Source organism: Bufo bufo, chromosome 2 (genome assembly GCF_905171765.1).
Source record: "Bufo bufo chromosome 2, aBufBuf1.1, whole genome shotgun sequence".
Taxonomy (NCBI): domain Eukaryota; kingdom Metazoa; phylum Chordata; class Amphibia; order Anura; family Bufonidae; genus Bufo; species Bufo bufo.
The window spans coordinates 687,841,176-687,863,139 of NC_053390.1; positions in this window are offsets into that span (position 1 = coordinate 687,841,176).

The following is a 21,964-nucleotide window of genomic DNA, read 5'->3' on the forward strand; positions in this document are numbered from 1 at the left end:
TTTGGCTCATCGGAGCCAATACATTCTAATACTGTACGGAGCTCCTGCTCCATACAGTATTGGAACAAATTTTTATGCGAATCGACTTCGTATGTTTCATCCAAAGTCGATTTGCTCGTCCCTAGTACTGGTAACGCACCCTACCCCTCCATTGCTCCTAGAGACTCATTTGCATATATTAAAACATTTTTCTTAGTAATGTGGACACATATGAACATGGGACCAACACAGATGCCTTCAGCTGCCAAGTGCAGATCTAACTGGTCAGCCAGTTAGGGTTGTTGCGATGCCAAAATTTTGATTCGATTTCGATACCATAAAAAAGTATTGCGATACTCGATACCATGCGAAAAAAATAAAACTCCAAAAAAGCTGCGTGCATTCCGCATTTTATGGAACGTCCGGCCAATAGTCGAACAGTCCGATCCTATTTTTTGGGGGGACAAGGTGACTTTATTTTTCTGTTACGGCGTAAACTGCATAGGAGATTTTTAAAATATTTTAATAGTTTGGACTTTTCAGACGTGGCAATATGTAATATGTTTATTTATTGTTTATATATTATATATGTATAATTGGGAAAGGGAGCTATTTATACTTAATATATATATTTTTTTTTTTTCCACTTTTTATTTAATAACTATTTCCCTCTCCCTTAGGGGCTAGAACCTGGGATCTTTTAATCCCTTGTCCTATTCACTCTGATAGAGCTCTATTAGGGTGAATAGGACTTCACACTCTCCCTGCTGCCCTGTGCATAGTGCACACAGCAGCAGGGAGATTACCATGGCAGCCAGGGCTTCAGTAGCGTCCTGGCTGCAATGGTAACCGATCGGAGTTCTAGGATTACACTGCTGGGGCTCCGATCACAACTGCCACTGCACCACCAATGGAGGGGAGGGGACCCTGTGGCCAATGCCACCAATGATTTTAATACTGGGGTGGCGCACTGCTCCACCAATGTTTTTAATACTGGGGGGGTGGATTGCGCCACCAATGATAATTGCGCAGTAGCGCAGCCTAGTATCGAAAAAATGAACATCCCGGTACTGAATCGATACTGGCATAAAAGTATTGAAATTTCGATACCCGAAACAACCCTACAGCCAGTATAATGGGTACAAATCTGCTGACAGATGCCCTTCAATACCAAGATAAGCCATCAATATATTGTCTGCAGGGATCCAACACCCCTGCCAATCGGTTGTTTAGAGTAGATCCAGCATCTGGACCTACACAGCGCCATCCATTGTGTAGTGGGCGGAGCTGGTTACTGCAGTAACCAGCTCTGTCCACTACATAGTGTCGTTTCGGCACTGGAGCTAAAATCGCAGATCTGGCAAGTCATCCGTGATTAAGGCCCCTTGCACACGACCTTATAGCTTTTTCAGTATTCTGCGGTCTGCAAAAAACTGATCCGCAAAAAATACGGTTGACGTCCATGTGCATTGCTTTTTTTGCGGAACGGAACAGCTGGCCCCTGATAGAACAGTACTATCCTAAAAGAAAAATGTTTGTGTGCAAGAGGCCTAAGGGTTATAGTATTGGAGGTGAGAAATGAATCCAGTCACATCACTGCCAGAAAATGTAACCTTTATTAAGATGCTAATAAAATCCCTCTATTATGGGAAATAATGGAAGTGGGTGGGACTTCCCTCCCTAATAGCTGCCCTTGTACCTACTATACTCATTCAGGACCTTTATGATTTTAGTTTTTTACTCCCTGCCATAACTTTTTTTTTTTTGCCTATTCACATAGCTGGTGACACCATTTAATATTGCATATGATGTAGTTTTGTTTTTCTTTTGTTTTAACCCTTTCCCACATATGGACCTAACTGTATGTCCAGATTGCATGTAATTTAACACAATCTGGTGTACAGTTACACTCGAACTGTTAACCGGGACTGTGACACTATAAAGTGTCACACCCCCGGTGTCTCTTCTCACATCGAAAGCAGAGACACAGAAGAAACCAGCAAGGGACCAATCAGAGTAGTCCCTTGCCAGCAATTGCTCTGATTGGTTAGTTTGTGCAGACTAGCCAACCGGAGCGTAGATGGTGTAAAGATGCCGGTTTTAGGCTTTGATCTGCACTGGAGAGGCATGGCCCCTTTTGTGCCCCAGATGCCCTGTGCTGTCCCCACTCTGTGGGACAGTAATGGCAGCGGCTCAGGAACGTGTAACATACAGCTGACACTACTACAACGGCCGAAATCGGTGCTGCCACCGATCCCTGCCTGTTAACCCCTTACATGCCTCAGTCGGCAGCGACCGCTGATGTAAGGGGTTAAAAGGGAGGGAGCTTCCTCTCTCCTCCATCAGGCCGCCACGCTGTGATGGCAGCGTCCCGATAGTTGCCATGGCAGCCGGGCACCTTACAAAAGCATCCAGGCTTGCCATGTACCTAAGCCTGACAGACCCTGCCAGACACAGGGTCGGATCAGGTTTAGTGTCGGTGTAATACTGACTGTACAGTGCATTGTACAGCAAATCAGACCCACTGGATGTTTAAGAACCAAGTGGCACTTGATAAGAATAAAGTTTTAAAAAAAATTCCCTTTTCAAATATCCGCTTATTTATAATTGATTAAAAAATAAACTACACATACTTGGTATCACTACATCCATAATGACTTGATTTATAAAAGGATCATGTTGCTAATCCCGCATGGGGAACGTTGCAAAAAAATAATAATTACCTCCTGTGGAACACCTAAAGGATTTACGAAGTTTGTAAAATCAGTTTTGAATAAATTGAGGAGTGTAGGTTCTAAAATGTGGTAATTTTTGGGTGGTTTTTATTATGTATGCCCCTTAATGTCACTTCTGAACTGAATTGGTCCTGAAAAACACGGTTTTGAAAATTTTAAAAATTGTTGCCAAAATTCTAAGCCTTCTAACATCCTAAATTTTTTTTAATTAAATTTACAAAATGATGCCAACATAAAGTAGACCTATGATGAACGTTATTTAAAAACCATGGGGCACATTTATTAAGACCAGTGTTTTAGATATAATTCATATAAACATATCAACTGAAATTCACCACTAACATGAAGTACGATGTGTCACTCTCTTGGATAAGTAATGGTATTCTGTAGTTATTACCAGATAAAATGATACATGTCAAATTTCAAAAATGGGGCTGTGGCGTTTGGTTTTAACTGACTTTTGCTGGAAGGAGTTAATATTGGAAAAAAAAAATGTTGGTAAATATTTTCTTTTCTTCACCATGTTCTGACTCCATGTATTCTATATCCTGTCCTTGAGGGCCCTTGCACACGACTGTATGCTCTCCGAGATATATGGTCCATGAGCGGGCCATATGTCACAGAGCGGCATTGATCGTGCGCATGGGAGTACACAGCATCATAGATTACAATGATGCTGTGTATGTCGGGCCGCCCGCGGGGCTATTGAGGGCAGGAAAATAGCACCGCGGACGGCCCGACCTCCACAGCATCAATGTAATCTATGATGCTGTGTGCACGATCAATGCCGCTCTAGGACCTATGGCCTGCATATCTCGCAGGGCATACGATCGGGTGCAAGGGCCCCAACTTTCACCTAAATTTGGTTTTAGCACAGCCAACAGCCTCACTTAAAGGGGTTGTCTCACTTTAGCAAATGGCATTTATCATGTAGAGAATGGTTAAACAAGACACCGTATTTTTCATCAACCCCCAAATCGAGACTTCACATCAGACCACCATATCAGGACCTCAGATCAGACCAGACTTCCATGCCAGACCCCCATCAGACCTCAGATCAGACTTCCATGCCAGACCCCAGATCAGACTTCCATGTCAGACCCCCATCAGACCAGACTTTTAAAATAAATCACTTCACTTACCTCTTCTGGTCCACTGCTCCATTCCAGGTCTGGCATTCTCTGCAGAAGTCCCTTTTCTTCTCGGGCCCTTGCTGAATTGTCATTTGACTGCGTGCAGTGTTGGGTCATAGTGCCCGTATGCGGTCAGGACCTGCAGCACGGCCCAATGGAGGGTCAGTACAGGAAGCACTCACAGCACCTAATTCATACTAGTGACCATCTTATAAAGCAAAAAATACAGTACTAATGTTTTGTGATGGTTGAAATTGCCTCCTTTGCTGGCTTGATTCATTTTCCCATCACATTGTACACTGCTTGTTTCCAGGGGTTACTACCACCCTGCCATCCAGCAGCAGTGGCTGTTCTTGCACACTGTAGGAAAAGGCGCCAGCCTCTCTGGTGGCCAGGACCGGAGGACTGCACATAGAGTAGCACTTTTTCCTATAGTCTAGAAGAAAGCCCACTACTGCTGGATTGCAGAATGGTCATAGCCACAGAAACGAGCTGGTGTTAACTTTCTCTACATGATAAATGCCATTTCCTGACCTGAGACCAGAGTGACTCAATTAGAGCGTCACACATTACATGTCTGTGGACATATTTATTTAGGTCTATTAAGAGAACTATCATACTGCTATCCCAATTCTACAATCTATAATTATACTATCGGATAACATATTTCTCTAACAGCTGAAGTAAACTAAATTGAATTATCTATCTATATAGAAAGTCTTATCATTTATGTTGATTGCTTAAAGATTTTGTATTTAAAGGGATTGTCCCATGATTCATTTAAAAAAATGAAAATCGGATTTCATATATGCCCACAGCTGAGATCCATGGTTTGTGGATCTGCTATTTGCAGAGTGCAAAACACAAACGCCCGTGTGCATGAGCCCTAATGCTGTTTTTGTTTTAGGGTTATGCTGCCACCTAGTGACCAATTGTGTTATTGCTATTGGATAATGTTACATCCGCAAGAACATTTAGTCAATCAATCCAGTTATGCAGGTTCTTGAGTCAAATACAAGTTCCCCATACACATTAGTGTATTGTCAGATGAACCCGCTGGGAAAGGCGGGTTCGGCCTATAACTTAGTGTGTATGGGGAGCTCCTGACTCTTTTAGTTTTTAGAGCCAGCATATACTACACAGGGAATATAGTCTCTCACTGTGAGACTCACAATTACACCCCGTACTAGAGACAATTTCTAAGGAAACCAATTCATTTACTAAGTGTAAGTGCATTTAACCCCAGAAACAGAGGTACAACATAGCTTCATATAGCTGGGACCTCAGTGCTGCAAGACCACAGTACTGACCCACAAAGCCTTGTAATTCAGGGACATTTGGCAGTTTATAACTTGTGGCACAGGGGTGCACTTTGTGTGTGTGGGGGGGGGGATAGTAGGTTATTTGCCTTGAACAACCCCCCATCCCTATTTGTGGCTGTGATTTTCTTAGCAGATGAAGACATATTTGGCTCCCTTCCCCACTATTCACTTTGCAAATGGCAGATGTCTTTTTATCTGCATCCTTCCTTCTGTCATATGGCCGACCAGACCCGGGTAAGATGGATGTGGTGACTGGTGCTATAGGTAGAGGGGCACTAGAGGGGCGTTGTGTGGTGGTGTCCAGATACCATATATGAAATCTATCCTCATATATACAATAAACCACAGAGAATTATAAAATGCTTGGAAATAAAACATTTCCATATTTTTTGAATCCAGTTACACCTAAAACATCCTGGTAAATGAGTTGTACTCCTATGAAATGGTCCCTAGTATGGGGTGAGGTTGTGAGGGCTATGGTGAGTGACTTCCCTGTACAATGCCGCAGGATATGTTGGCCCTATAAACAAAAAGAAGAAAAACTTAAATCGACTTTATTTTTATTTCTTCCACACAGACCCTGCGCAGGATAAGCTGCCGACCCTTTAATTTCCGCTCATCACCTTAGTGACTATGTGGGGTTCCATTGATACACTCATCATCATGGTCACCATAGTACCTCCAACCAAGCAGCAGCTGGAAGCATCTCCAGAGGGGCGCTCCTTATCTCCACCTTCTCTCCAGAATTTCCCATCATCCCTACATTATGGGCGGTAAGATCTATGATCTCCTAGCAGACACTATTCCCATCAGTTATAGAAGGACTGGAGCAGATTTACTTTGGACTGAAACTATCCGATCATCACCCTAGACCCAGCGATCATCACCCTGATGACTATATCATGGCTGGATCTTCACAGCAGGGGGCGTTAGACCTGTGCCCGGGGAAGAAATTAAATGACACAATATTCATCAGGAATTGACTCGTTCTTTATTTTCCTACATTTAAGATCTCCCCCAGATATAATATAATGAGTGATGTTCATACAGATCCAGTCACTGGTGTGAGGAGGAGCCACTGCATAGTATGGCCACATCCGTTTGGTATAAGATGGCAGTTGGCACTGGACGGTGGCAGTTAATGGTCACCTACTTGCTCACATGAGAGACCTGGGTTGTCACATGTCAGTAACTTACAGGAAAATTACACCTTAGGAAATCTCAATCTCCTATCGTTCTTAGTGAAGACCCTGTTCCAGTAATCAAGTATTCTACCGATTAATCCAACAATCAATCAAGTACTGTAGTTAGAAGAAAAATAAACAAAAGAACGTTTTCCTTTATAAAAACTCATCAGCTCCCTCCATGCCATCAGCCCCCACGTGCCAACAGCCCACCCATGCCATCAGCTCCCCTCCAGTGCCATTAGCCTCCACCCAGTGCCATCAGCTGCCCCCAGTGCCATCAGCCCACCCATGCCATCAGCTCCCCTCCAGTGCCATTAGCCTCCACCCAGTGCCATCAGTTCCCCCATGCCATCAGCTCCCCCCAGAGCATTTGACTGCTGATCAAGAGGCCCTTGGCTCAAATCTGAGTGCCCCCCTTAATGTCTTTTGTATGGCAAAATCATGATTTATTTCAGTCTAGAAAACAAGCTGTTATATCATATGATCCTTGAGTCATTTTATATACAGTATGGTGCTAAAGTTGCAAACAAATTCATAAAAGAATTTGAGGCAGAAACCACGTAGTGTATTAAAGGATTGTTTAACAACTGGTCTGCTCTGCCAGAAGAGGCATGTAATGTGTGACGAGCCGCTGGCCTCATTGTATATTACATGCCTCCTCCAGGTCTCAACGTGCCCAATAAAAATTTAGACATACTCTGTCTCCACTATACCCCTGTTTCGTTATGTCTGGCGAGGGGGGCGTAAAATGCAATTTGTGACAAACAATGTTGCAATAGCATTAAAATTAAGGTTTTGCTACCTTTCTTACACCAAAAATATGTAGGGAGAATTATGAATTTCCACCATGGGTTTCAGAAGTAGACAACACTCCCGGTGTTTTTTGTTCACTGAAAAAACACCATAGAAACCCGTTACATTTTTTTTCCATACTGTCCTTTGGGTCTGGCTACATGGCGACATCTGTCACACAATATTTCATGTAATGAATTTCAATGGTGTTGCTATGGGACATGCTACATACTGTGATGCGACAGTCTCAAAAAATCCATCCAAGTTTTTCTGCAACTGTCATGTCGAAGTCACAACCTACAGTGGGGAAAATAAGTATTTGATACACTGAAGTTTTTGCAAGTTTTACCACCTATAAAGAGTGAAGGGGTCTGTAATTTTTATCGTAGGTACACTTCAACTGTGAGAGACGGAATTGGAAAAAAAAATCTAGAAAATCACATTGCATGATTTTTAAATAATCAATTTGCATTTTATTGCATGAAATAAGTATTTGATCACCTACCAACCAGCAAGAATTCTGTCTCTCACAGACCTGTTAGTTTTACTTTAAGAAGCCTGTCATATTGAAACTCCATTGAATTTAATTATATGAAATATTGAGCGACACATTAAAATACATTATATGAAATTTTAATCGACACTTGTCACCATGTAGCCGTATGCCTTTGTGTTGCACAACGCATGACGCTGTGTAACCAGTCACTATGGGTAGTTTCACACACAGCTTTATTTTGGAAAAAAAACCTAGTTCTTGTTGCAGTATTTGGTCTTTTTTTCAAATCAGAAGCCAGAAGTGAATTCAAAATGAGGGAGAAATATAAAGGAAGGACTCTTCTTCCTGCTGGATCCACTCCTGGCTTTGGGTGAAAAAAATTGCATCAAAAACTGCCTAAAAGGCTGCAACTTTCTTTTCCAAAAAAAGCTGCGTGTGAAACCGCACTTTTGCATTTAAAACATATTACTGGTTTATTCACAGATATGATATACAAACCGGATTCCAAAAAAGTTGGGACACTAAACAAATTGTGAATAAAAACTGAATGCAATGATGTGGAGATGGCAAATGTCAATATTTTATTTGTAATAGAACGTAGATGACAGATCAAACGTTTAATCCGAGTAAATGTATCATTTTAAAGGAAAAATACGTTGATTCCAATTTTCACGGTGTCAACAAATCCCAAAAAAGTTGGGACAAGTAGCAATAAGAGGCTGGAAAAAGTAAATTTGAGCATAACGAAGAGCTGGAAGACCAATTAACACTAATTAGGTCAATTGGCAACATGATTGGGTATAAAAAGAGCTTCTCAGAGTGGCAGTGTCTCTCAGAAGCCAAGATGGGTAGAGGATCACCAATTCCCACAATGTTGCGCAGAAAGATAGTGGAGCAATATCAGAAAGGTGTTACCCAGCGAAAAATTGCAAAGACTTTGCATCTATCATCATCAACTGTGCATAACATCATCCGAAGATTCAGAGAATCTGGAACAATCTCTGTGCGTAAGGGTCAAGGCCGTAAAACCATACTGGATGCCCGTGATCTCCGGGCCCTTAAACGACACTGCACCACAAACAGGAATGCTACTGTAAAGGAAATCACAGAATGGGCTCAGGAATACTTCCAGAAACCATTGTCAGTGAACACAATCCACCGTGCCATCCGCCGTTGCCAGCTGAAACTCTACAGTGCAAAGAAGAAGCCATTTCTAAGCAAGATCCACAAGCTCAGGCGTTTTCACTGGGCCAGGGATCATTTAAAATGGAGTGTGGCAAAATGGAAGACTGTTCTGTGGTCAGACGAGTCACGATTCAAAGTTCTTTTTGGAAATCTGGGACGCCATGTCATCCGGACCAAAGAGGACAAGGACAACCCAAGTTGTTATCAACGCTCAGTTCAGAAGCCTGCATCTCTGATGGTATGGGGTTGCATGAGTGCGTGTGGCATGGGCAGCTTGCATGTCTGGAAAGGCACCATTAATGCAGAAAAATATATTCAGGTTCTAGAACAACATTTGCTCCCATCCAGACGTCATCTCTTTCAGGGAAGACCCTGCATTTTTCAACAAGATAATGCCAGACCTCATTCTGCATCAATCACAACATCATGGCTGCGTAGGCAGGGCCGGCGCTACCATAGAGGCAAGGGGGGCAATTGCCCCCGGGCCCCCGACTCCTTAGGGGCCCCCAGCGCCGGCCCGGCCGCAACTACTACTATATCTATAATTCTATTGTGTGGCGCCGTGCCGCAGTAATGTAATTAAAACTGGGCTGGAGTCTGGAGTGGAGGGGCCCCCCGCCGGACGCCGGCGGCCGCTGTGCTGCTTGTCTCTTTAAGAGATCCGAGACTGGAGCAGCGGCATGCACAGCACAGGCAGGCACGTCTAGCGTCTGGCTGACGTATGTTATGTTGCCACAGGCTCCGCCCCCCCCCTGCCCAGAGCAGAGAACTTGGATTGAAGGAGAAGCAAAGCAGTGGCGTACCTACCATAGGCAGACCACGCAGCTGCTATGGGGCCCGTGAGGAAGGGGGGGCCCCAGTGGAGGAGAGTCCCCCCCCCATCTATCTTCCTAACTTTCTCCGTCTGCTAGCCCCGCCTCCTAGCCCCGCCTCCCGCCTCCTAGCCCCGCCTCCCGCCTGATTCCTCTGGATTGCCACAAGCCCACCAGTAATGAAGTGACGACTTGTAGGTGAGGACAGTGCAGAGGTGTATGTGTGGAGGGAGGGGGGTCACTCAGCTTTCCCAGGCTATTCCTCTGCACATATGCCATTCAGAACAGGAGGAAAGCTGGGTGCTATTATGTAATGTGACTCAGCTTTCCTGATGTCCTGTATGGCACAAGTGCAGAGGTAGGAGAAGATATGAGGGGAGGTGGGAGTTGTGTTGGGCTACTTTCACACTAGCGTTCGGGGCTCCGCTTGTGAGTTCCGTTTGAAGGGTCTCACAAGCGGCCCCGAACGGATCCGTCCAGCCCCAATGCATTCTGAGTGGACGCGGATCCGCTGAGAATGCATCAGTTTGGCACCGTTTGTCCTCCGCTCCGCTCAGCAAGCGGACACCCGAACACTGCTTGCAGCGTTCGGGTGTCCGCCTGGCCGTGCGGAGGCAAACGGATCCGTCCAGACTTACAATGGAAGTCAATGGGGACGGATCCGTTTGAAGATGACACAATATGGTGCAATTTCAAACGGATCCGTCCCCCATTGACTTTCAATGTAAAGTCTGGACGGATCCGTCTGACTAACTTTCACACTTAGATTTTTTTCTGAACGGATCCCATCGTCTGCATTATAGGAGCGGATCCATCTGTGCAGACATCAGACGGACCCGCTCCGAACGCAAGTGTGAAAGTAGCCTAATACTCAGCTTTCTCAGACTCTTCTCATGTCTCTCCACATGTGCCATGCAGGACAGCAGAAAAGCTGGGTGCTGTTACATCATGTAATGTCACTCAGATTTCCTGCTATCCTGCAAGGCATAAATGCAGATAATAAGAACATGGAAAGGCAGGGGGGAGGGGGTCACCCAGCTTTCCCAGAGACTCATGTCTCTGCACATGTGTCATGCAGGATAGCAGTAATGTCGGTGTCTCCCAGCTGTCCTGCATGACACCGGGGATGGGGGAAGGGGGGCACTCACTTCCTCACACTTTTCTCATGTCTCTGCGCATGTGCCATGCTGGACAGCAGGAAAGTTGGGTGGTATTACATCATGTAATGCCCCAGATTCTTGTCAATATATGCTGAACACCGCCGGGAGCCAGGGTTGGCGGGGCATACTGGCACTGGGACGGGTGAGATGGTGCCTGGGATGGATGGATCCGACCCAGTTTAATCAACCAACCTACCAGTAACTGGTTGATTAAAATGGATCGGGATCCATCCCAGTCTGGTAGGTTGGTTGATTAAACTGGGTCGGATCCATCCCAGGCACCATCTCACCCGTGCCAGTGTACTAGCCCGCCCTGGTTCTGTTTGGAGTCAGTTGGACTGGAGAAATGTGCATTTGGGGGGATTTTTACTTGTACATCTTGCTTTGCCACTTGCATTTGTTTACAATAAGGGACGTTAAAGTCAGCAAGTGTCATGTGGGGGGGGGGGGGGGGCCCTTATTGTTTTCCGCCCCAGGGCCCCATTTCACCTAGAACCGGCCCTGTGCGTAGGAGAAGGATCCGGGTACTGAAATGGCCAGTCTGCAGTCCAGATCTTTCACCTATAGAGAACATTTGGCGCATCATAAAGAGGAAGGTGCAACAAAGAAGGCCCAAGACGATTGAACAGTTAGAGGCCTGTATTAGACAAGAATAGGAGAGCATTCCTATTTCTAAACTTGAGAAACTGGTCTCCTCGGTCCCCAGACGTCTGTTGAGTGTTGTAAGAAGAAGGGGAGATGCCACACAGTGGTGAAAATGGCCTTGTCCCAACTTTTTGGGGATTTGTTGACACCATGAAATTCTGATTCAACATATTTTTCCCTTAAAATGGTACATTTTCTCAGTTTAAACTTTTGTTCCGTGATTTATGTTCTTTTCTGAATAAAATATTAGAAGTTGGCACCTCCACATCATTGCATTCAGTTTTTATTCACGATTTGTATAGTGTCCCAACTTTTTTGGAATCCGGTTTGTATTATGCTTGTGAATAAAGTAGTAATATCTATATTAGCTTTTTCAACATAGTAATCCATTCTTCTCAATGTGATACATTTACAGTAGTGTATATAATATGTACATGCTAACTCACAGCTCTGCCCTCAGCATGGTGATGTCTAGTTCTGTCAATCAAAGTGAAGGTGGATGTGCAGAGAACAGGAGTTGTTACAAAAGCAGTGCTTCAAGCAGTGGCGTACATAGAGAAGTAAGTGCCCCATAGCAAGGTTCATACCAGGCGCCCCACACAGAACACAAGGGTTTCTGCCTAAACCCTTTTCAATGACCCTTGGGCCATTTTTTCCACTGCTACATTTGCTAAAAGTTGTTCCTTTAGAGGGTAGAGTCCTGGCCAGGTTTTCCCCTCCAGTAGAAGAGGAGATAATCCCTCTTGCCCTGGGCCCCATAGCAGTTGCATGGTCTGCCGCTATGGTAGTTACGCCCCTGGCTTCAAGGATTCAGCCCCACCCCCTGGTGCTCCAACATGCTCATGAATAAAAACTTAGATATCTTTGCAGCTGTTTAGCATACAGTCAAAAGAAAGGTATCGTTTTAATCAGCATGATAACCAGGCAGTATGCCTGGTTTAATAGGGTTCATCAGGCGGACATAGCTCCTTTATCTTTAAATATTGGCTTAATACGTTAATGAAAAACTACAACCATGATTCCTCCACCTTAGAATTTCAGTGTAAATGCATAGTTTATGTGAGCCGTGTGGACTTACAGGTAAACAGCAGCTGGTTAACAGGCCGAACTGGATGGACAAATGTCTTTTTTCGGCCTTATGTACTATTTTACTATGTTACTATGTTGTGTTTTTTGGTCTGAGGGTATAGTTCAGTGGTGGTGCATTTGATAATAGATCAAGCAGTCGCTAGTTCAAATCCTAGTGCCACCTAAATGCTGTTCTTTTTCAGCCTTAGGCCTCTTTCACACTTGCGTTGTCCGGATCCGGCGTGTACTCCACTTGCCGGAATTACACGCCGGATCCGGAAAAACGCAAGTGTACTGAAAGCATTTGAAGACGGAACCGTCTTCCAAATGCGTTCAGTGTTACTATGGCACCCAGGACGCTATTAAAGTCCTGGTTGCCATAGTAGGAGCGGGGAGCGGGGGAGCAGTATACTTACAGTCCGTGCGGCTCCCGGGGCGCTCCAGAATGACGTCAGAGCGCCCCATGCGCATGGATGACGTGATCCATGTGATCACATGATCCATGCGCTTGGGGCGCCCTGACGTCACTCTGGAGCGCCCGGGGAGCCGCACGGACGGTAAGTATGCTGCTCCCCCGCTCCCCGCTACACTTTACCATGGCTGCCAGGACTTTAGCGTCCCGGCAGCCATGGTAACCACTCTGAAAAAGCTAAATGTCGGCTCCGGCAATGCGCCGAAACGACGTTTAGCTTAAGGCCGGATCCGGATCAATGCCTTTCAATGGGCATTAATTCCAGATCCGGCCTTGCGGCAAGTGTTCCGGATTTTTGGCCGGAGCAAAAAGCGCAGCATGCTGCGGTATTTTCTCCGGCCAAAAAACGTTCCGTTCCGGAACTGAAGACATCCTGATGCATCCTGAACGGATTTCTCTCCATTCAGAATGCATTAGGATAATCCTGATCAGGATTCTTCCGGCATAGAGCCCCGACGACGGAACTCTATGCCGGAAGACAAGAACGCAAGTGTGAAAGAGCCCTTACAGATAATTAATTCCTGAACATTTTAACCTCTTCATTTAGTATACAGTGCATTCTGAAAAGTCTTTAGACCCTTTAACGTTTTTCATATTTTATGTTATGCTAAAATATTGGTTCGTTCTGCACGCAATACCCCATAATGACAACGTAAAAATCTTTGAAATCTTTGCTAATTTATTGAAAAGGAAAAACTGCGGGGGAGTGACGTCGCGGCATTGGAATGTGTGATAGCGAGAACACTGTCTGCAATTTTAAGAGAAAATAACAAGGCAATGTATGTGAGGTACTTAGTGTGAGTGTATGGAGCTCCAGAAAACTTTATTTGTTAATAAGTTCAAAGACTTGTGTGTGTGTTAATGTATGGGAAATATTTCTTTATGTCTGTGTGAGCGAAATCAGCATTACTGATGGAATCATCACAAAAACACAGGAAGGTGTGTGCTCTGGTTTTAGGTAAAAAAGGAGTGAAATTGCTTTATTCTGGATATTATAAAAAAAAAAAAAAAGATGAACAGACATAGGGAAACTCACTATGTCTCCGGTTACTGTGTATCTTAAGTCAGAATGTCAGCCCCCTCGAGTGCAGCAGTCCCCCCCCCCCCCCCTTTCTCAGTCATGCCCAGGAGAGAGCAGTGGCCAGTCAAATTGATGCTTTTCTCCAGCCCTGGGTATTCCAAAGCATGATGAGGAATTTAACCTGTTCTGTTCAGAAATGCAGGGTCACAGTACTCATAGTGCTTACTCAGAAGCATGGTGAACGTCAATGCCCACTGGCATACTTCTCAGCTAGATTAGATCCTGTTGCTCGAGGCGCCCCCTCCTGCGTCAGGGCAGTCACGGCAGTGCAGGCAATGATTGAAAAGGCCTCAGAAGTAGTGTTGGACTACCCAGTGATTGTGCAAACTTCCCATGACATACAGGGCATTCTCACACAGGTGCAACCAAAACATATTTTTATGGCTAGACAACTCAGACTCCAACTTGCCCTCCTCATGCCAGACAATATTTCTTTCAAAATCCTGCTACTTTGTTACCAATTACAGATTCAGAAATGGGGGAGGGTAGCACAGGTAACCTTTTGTCTGATTTAGCTGAAAATTATCCTCATGATTGTATACAGTTGATGCAACAAGACACTTCTGGATTTTTCATGTGCATAAAAAGCCTCTTGATAATCCTGATGTTGAGTATTTTGTAGATGGAAGCAGGTTCATGAAAGAGGATGGCCGGTTCCACACTGGATATGCAGTGGTCACACAGCATGAGTTAGCCGTTGCTGAACCACTCCCTCCGCACATGTCTGTGCAGGAGGCAGAGTTGAAGGTACTCACTGAGGTGTGTAAAATGGCCGAAGGGAAGAAGGTGAACATCTACATAGACTCCAGGTATGCATTTGGGATTGCACATGACTATGGACCCATATGGCGGGCTAGAGACTTTTTGACTTCTGCAGGTCAGCCCATTTAAAACAAAGACTCTGTGCTTGAACTAATGAACTGTTTACTGTTGCCAGAAGAAGTTGCTATTGTGAAAGTAAAGGCTCACACAAGGTGTACCACGGCAGAAGTAAAAGGCAATGACAGAGCTGATAAGGCAGCCAAGCTAGCTGTGTCTCGGCTACTGAATGCTGTTGCCACCCCGGTAAGAGCCTTAAAACCTGTAAATATATCCAAAGACACTCTGATCAAATTGTCAGAGCAGGCCCCACCTGAAGAAAAAGAACTATGGACTAAACAAGGGGCTGGGCCAGATGACCAAGGACTATGGAGAAACAAAGACAGAATCTGCCTGCTACGCCCTCTGTACCCGGTTATGGCTGAGGAGGCCCATGGGCCTACACATCTGTTAAAAGGTGCCATGGTAAGTGGTGTGGTAAATATTGACTGGATTGCTCCAGGGTTCTCTACAGTTGCAGCCGTTTTGTGCAAGGATGTATGGTCTGTGCATTGAATAATCCAGGGCAAGTGGTGAAGACTCCAAGCAAGCACACCCCTAGGCCACCTTACCCGTTTCAGAGACTGCAGATAGACTACATACAACTACCAAAGGTAGGAGTTTATGAGTTTGTTCTTGTGTGTGTTGATCTCTTTTCAGGTTGGTCGGAAGCCTTCCCAATAGCCAAAGAAACTGGTCAGTGAACTGATAGGCAGGTATGGTGTTCCTGAAGTTATTAAGTCAGAGGTTCCGACTTTACAGGTGAAGTGATGAGGGAGGTTATGCAAGCATTAGGGATGACCGACGCCTTTCATACAGCTTACCATCCCCAGCAGTGGCCGAGTTGAGCTCCTGAATGGCACATTGAAACTGAAAATACAGAAGGCCATGCAGGAGACACAGAGGCCCTGGACAGAGTGTTTGCCTCTAGTCTTATATTCCATAAGACCCCCTCCAAACAAGAAGACAGGGTTATTCCCATTTGAGGTATTGTTTGGCAGCGCCCCAAGGCTAGGATTGTATTTTCCTTAACAGTTGCAGTTGCAGACTGATAATATGGTCAGTTAAATGAAGGCCCTTACTGAAAGGTTAGATCACACTCATAAACAAGTGTCTGCTCCCATTCCAGACCCTGATTCAGTAGAAGGCACGCACAGTCTTGAGCCTGGAGATTGGGTGGTGGGTGATAAAGAGGCATGTAAGGAAAACCTTTGAGCCCAGATTTGATGGTCCCTTCCAAGTCCTGTTAAAAACTGCAACCTCTGCTAACTGGATTCACGCCTCACATTGCAAAAAAAGTGCCCAACCCTGAGGATGGAGATCCTTGCACTGCTACTCCTGGGTCTGAGCATTCAACGCTACATGTGAACCTAAATAGTGACTGGGAAAATGCCCTTATTAGGCATCATTAGGTCATGTTAAAAAATATGACAGATGCGGACAATTATAAAAACTGTTGGATCACAGTATCCTGTGAGTTCAAATACTATGCCTGTGTTGGTTTTTCTCTATGGATATCCATAACTTCTAATTCGGAGTCCACCGCTCCTCCGGAATTGGCGTCTTTGCCCAAACAAGCCATAAGAATAGATGTTCCAGAAGCTATTAAAATAGACATGTCAGGAGTGGTGAAAGGTCCTCTTTAAATATTTCATTGACGTAAGTATTTAGACCCTTTACTCAATACTTAGTTGAAGCACCTTTGGTAGCAATTAAAGCCCTTAGTTTCACACTTGGATATAGGGATGGTTCTGCCTTTCTTCTTTGCAGATCCTCTCAAGCTCTGTCAGGTGGAATGGGGATCATCGGTAGACAATCATTTTCAGGTCTCTCCAGAGATGTTCGATTAAGTTCAAGTAAGGGATCTGGCTGTGTCTCTCAAGGAGATTCACAAAGGTGTCCCTAAGCAGGGTGGCTTGTCTTGGCTGTGTGCTTAGCGTCATTGTCTTGTTGGAAGATGAACCTTCCACCCAGTCTGAGGTCCAGAACATTCTTTATCAGATTTTTATTAAGAGTATCTCTGTACTTTTCTCCATTCAGCTTTCCCTCAGCTCTGACCAGTCTCCCTGTCCAAGCAGCCGGGAAAAAAACACAGCATGATGCTGCATTAGGCAGGTGATGTGCAGTGCCTGGTTTCCTCCAGACATGATGCCTAGAATCGAGGCCAAAAGTTTAATCTTGGTTTTATCAGACCACAGAATCCGGTTTCTCACAGTATGAAAGTCCTTTAGATGTTTTTTTGCAAACACCAGGCAAGCTTTCATGTCTCTTTTACTCAGCAGAGGCTTCTTTCTGAATACTGTACCATAAAGCCCAGATTGGTGGAGTGCTACAGTGATGGTTGACCTTCTGGAAGATACTCCCATCTGCACACAGAATCTTTGGAAGTCAGCCATGGTGACCATTGGGTTCTTGATTACCTCGCTTACAAAGACCCTTCTCCCCTGATCACTTAGTTTGATTGTTCAAGACTTCTTCCATTTAGGAATTATGGAGGCAACTGTGCTCTTTGGAACTTTTAGTGCAGCAGAAATGTTTTTGTCCCCTTCTCCAGATCTGTGCTTCATCACAGTCCGGTCTCTGAGCTCCAAAGGCCGTTCTTTCCTCCTTATAAAGAAAAAATGTGGGGGATTGAGTCAGCACAACCTGTATGTAGGTGCACATCACTATGGCGAAATACATATACAAACGGAAAATACAAATGTGATATCCAGCATTCTGCCCTGCCTCCATGCTGGATGAGGCATTGGTGTACATTTTGGCCAAAGCGTAATAAGCCACTCACCATGTCAAGGTCGCCTCTATTGAGTGGTCCCTAACACTAGTTCCTACCTGTTCATGGGCCATGACAGCCACACAAAGTCCAGGGAATGCAGGTCAGAATGCACGCCAGGCACACTCTGCTTTTAACCCCGTCCGGTGACATTACAGCTTTCATCGGATCCAGGAATGCAAGTACCAACATGCACGCTGAGCCCACCATATACTTCTCCTGGAGCCAAATGGCTACTGGTAGGTTCTATATAAGCAGACTCAGTTTTATACTGACTTTAAAACCAGCCTCCAGGACAGATTGACTGGTCAGGTGTGCATGACTCCAAGGAGATCGCCACGCCTCCCTGGACTTTGTGTGGCTGTCATGGCCCATGAACAGGTAGGAACTAGTGTTAGGGACCACTCAATAGAGGCGACCTTGACGTGGTGAGTGGCTTATTACGCTTTGGCCAAAATGTACACCAATGCCTCATCCAGCATGGAGGCAGGGCAGAATGCTGGATGCAGAGTGCTATCACATTTGTATTTTCCGTTTGTATATGTATTTCGCCATAGTGATGTGCACCTACATACAGGTTATGCTGACTCAATCCCCCACATTTTTTCTTTGTAGTATATGTTGGAGGCGTGGCAATCTCCTTGGAGTCATGCACACCTGACCAGTCAATCTGTCCTGGAGGCTGGTTTTAAAGTCAGTATACAACTGAGTCTGCTTATATAGAACCTACCAGTAGCCATTTGGCTCCAGGAGAAGTATATGGTGGGCTCAGCGTGCATGTTGGTACTTGCATCCCTGGATCCGATGAAAGCTGTAATGGCACCGGACGGGGTTAAAAGCAGAGTGTGCCTGGCGTGCATGCTGACCTGCATTCCCTGGACTTTGTGTGGCTGTCATGGCCCATGAACAGGTAGGAACTAGTGTTAGGGACCACTCAATAGAGGCGACCTTGACGTGGTGACTGGCTTATTACGCTTTGGCCAAAATGTACACCAATGCCTCATCCAGCATGGAGGCAGGGCAGAATGCTGGATGCAGAGTGCTATCACATTTGTATTTTCCGTTTGTATATGTCTTTCCTCCTTATGTCTTTTTTTTTGCTTTTATATGCACTTTAATTTTATATGGACTGGGGAATGTCTTTCCATGTCATCTCCAATCAACTGAATTTACCGCACGTGGAAAATCACTGTGTAGAAACATCTCAAAGATGATCAAGAGAAATAGGAGGCCCCAAGAAATTTTAAGTTTTATAGTAAAAGGTCTGAATATTAATGTCCATGCTAAATTTTAGTTTTTCCTTTTTGAATGCATTGAATGTATCATTCAGTGCTACCATTAGATTCCAAACATGATTTGTTTTAAGATCCTTACAGGTTTTGATGTTCTGTGATAAACATTTATGCACTTTTCATATTATTCACATTTTATTTTCATTTTCTACGATAGACGACAGGATAAATTGTTCCTACATATACACATGGTTCTGGATGTAGATATGGCAACCAGAATGAAAACATCCAATTAGTCTTATATTTCATAATTATATTGGCTATATGTTAGGGTAATGCAGATCGTGGTAACATTTTTGCAATAAACTTTCCATGCATGACCACCTTCTCAGTAGTGAAAACAAGGGCCCATGACTACCAAACTATAAGCTAATGGCAGGGTAGCTCATTATCAGGGGGACACAAGTTGTGCATTTGAGAGGACTCGGGTTGTCACAGTGGTCAGTTGAGGTGATCAGCGGAACCAAATTTTATTTACCAAACTTAATGACCCAGTTTTCTGTGTGCAAAGCAAATATTCAAGATCAGACTGAAAAGTAATGTGAATACATTTTACCAGCAGAGGTCATCAGTGCTCAAGAAGTGGACAGAATGTTAACCCTTAACTGCCCTTACATGTAAAAGTTAATCAGCTCCACTGCCTATAAATGCAATGAGTTTGCTATGTAAATGTTTATTATACATAAATAGATGTAGAACACAAATTATGTCCATTATTGTAATGAAAGAAGCCACATGATTGCAACATATCCCCTACAGTGTAGTGTGTCTGGGTGTTGTGCTAAAAAGTGGGCAAAGATAGCAGGACATTCAAGCTTGCTATAGACATAAGTTCAGAGTCATGAGATTTATTTCTACTGCAATTAGCATCTATATTTTATTTAGCATGCGCATCCACAGCGATTCATATCTGGGATAAACAGGAATCCACCCGGAAAATCCAGTCTGGTAAACCTAGAAAGGAAACCTAAATGCCCCTTTACATGGACTGATGTATAGGCAATGATAAAGAACTAAATATTTGTCATTGTCTGATCCGTAAGAAGAGGTGATAGCTGCATTGACATGAGGAAAAACAATCTCTACAGTGATCATTCTTCCCCATGCATATTCGTTGTTTGCTGGCAGCAGATGCCTATTTACAAAAGGATGATGCGGCACCCACAAACAATTTTATGTGCCACATAAAACATGATCACTGACAGATGGGAGTTTTGCTCATTTGTTGAGTGATTGGTGGCACCATCAGACTGGGCAATTATCGTGAATGAGCGTTCGAATGAATGTTCATGCCTGATAATTGACCCGGTCCTCGGCCTGTGTAAAAGGGCCTTTAGAGTGTCTTAAACAGGCAACCATTGGCAGGTTTAAAGGGGATTTCCATTATTAAGATATTGATGGTCTATTCTCCAGATAGATCATCAATATCAGATTGACTGGGTCCTAACATCCATTCCCCACCAATGAGCTGTTGTCACGAGTTGGAGGTCCCAGGAGAGACCTCTGCGTCGTCAAGCAAAAACTAATGGAAATCAGGTACAGACACACAAGAGTTTATTGCACAAACAGAAACCAAGGAGGGAAACACAGGGAAAATTGAGAGCTCTATGTACCGTCCGCACAGTGGGAGGAAAACCCCCACTGCGCCACTGTCTAGTAATACTCCAGAGGGGCGTGACTAAGCAACTCCTGGTATTCACTAGGGCCCCAGATGGTAGGGTTAGGCTTTGCCGCAGGGAGTTGCCAGGGTCCACTCTGGTGCGTGAACTAGACAGTGACAACAGGAGCAAACGGGTACCAGAAGGTACCAACGGTACATAGACAAACATAACAAACAGGCAAATACAAGCAGGCAACTAAAAACACAAGCAGGAGTTCACGCAAGGGAACAGGAGTGGCAATGAGCAGAGAAGGACTAGCTCCACCAGTGGTATACTGCGTGGCCTTGCCCATAGCACTCTGCAGCAAGGCATGCTGCAGCAAGGGCTTGCTGAACAGAGACATGAATACACACAAGGTGACTAAGACATAACTGGCAGAAAAGATAACAGAAACACAGGAAAGAGGACGTCGGTGAACAAGTAGGAAACCCACAGAGCACAGACAGACACGGATCCCATTGGTCAGCAGCATGGGAGAGAGAGTACAAACAAGGAGCAGGACAAGACAATACACACCAGGAGAGCTGACACAGAACTGAGGAAACCTTAGTTTTATATACAGGTTCTATGGGTGCAGCAGAGAGGCCACACCCATGGAGCAGACAGAGAGGATTAACTCCTAATAGGAACACAGGGGAGTTAACCCATAAAGAATCACAAACAACACACAGGAACGGAACTGCAGCGAGAGCATAGACAGAAGGTCACAGCCAGAGGTAACGACTGTGACAGCTGTTTTAGGCAGACATGAGCACCGGAAACTATAGAGTGGATGGAAGCCCAATCAACTATGTGGTCTCCTGCAGCTCAGCTCCCATTCACTTGAATGGGAAGAGTTCCATGGTGGACAGAACCTTGTGGTTCCTGATCCATCCAATGTATAGTTTCTGTTTTGGGGAATGCCTGAAACAGCTGATTGTGGGGGTGCTGCGTGTCGGATCCCCATGGATTTGATATTGATAGCCTATCTTGAGGATTTGCCATCAATATCTAAGCCCCAGAGAACTTCTTTAAGGATGGAAGTAATTGGGGCAACTGAAAGAATTGCAGCTTCCCTTCCATAGAAATGCTATTTACCGAAAACATACTGTATCTTCTTCTTTGGTAGTGCCTTCTAAAATTCACCATTCACTTACTGCACAAACAAGGCAAATTTTGTTACAGAAAATGTCTGTGACCTAAAATAAGTTCTATTCATCTGAATGAGGCTTGTAGAAATCCATGTCCTCCCAGCCAAAACAAGCCCATTCAGATGAATGAAGCTGATTTTCCGTGCAGAGATTTTCGGTAACATCTGCCACATGTGAGGGCAC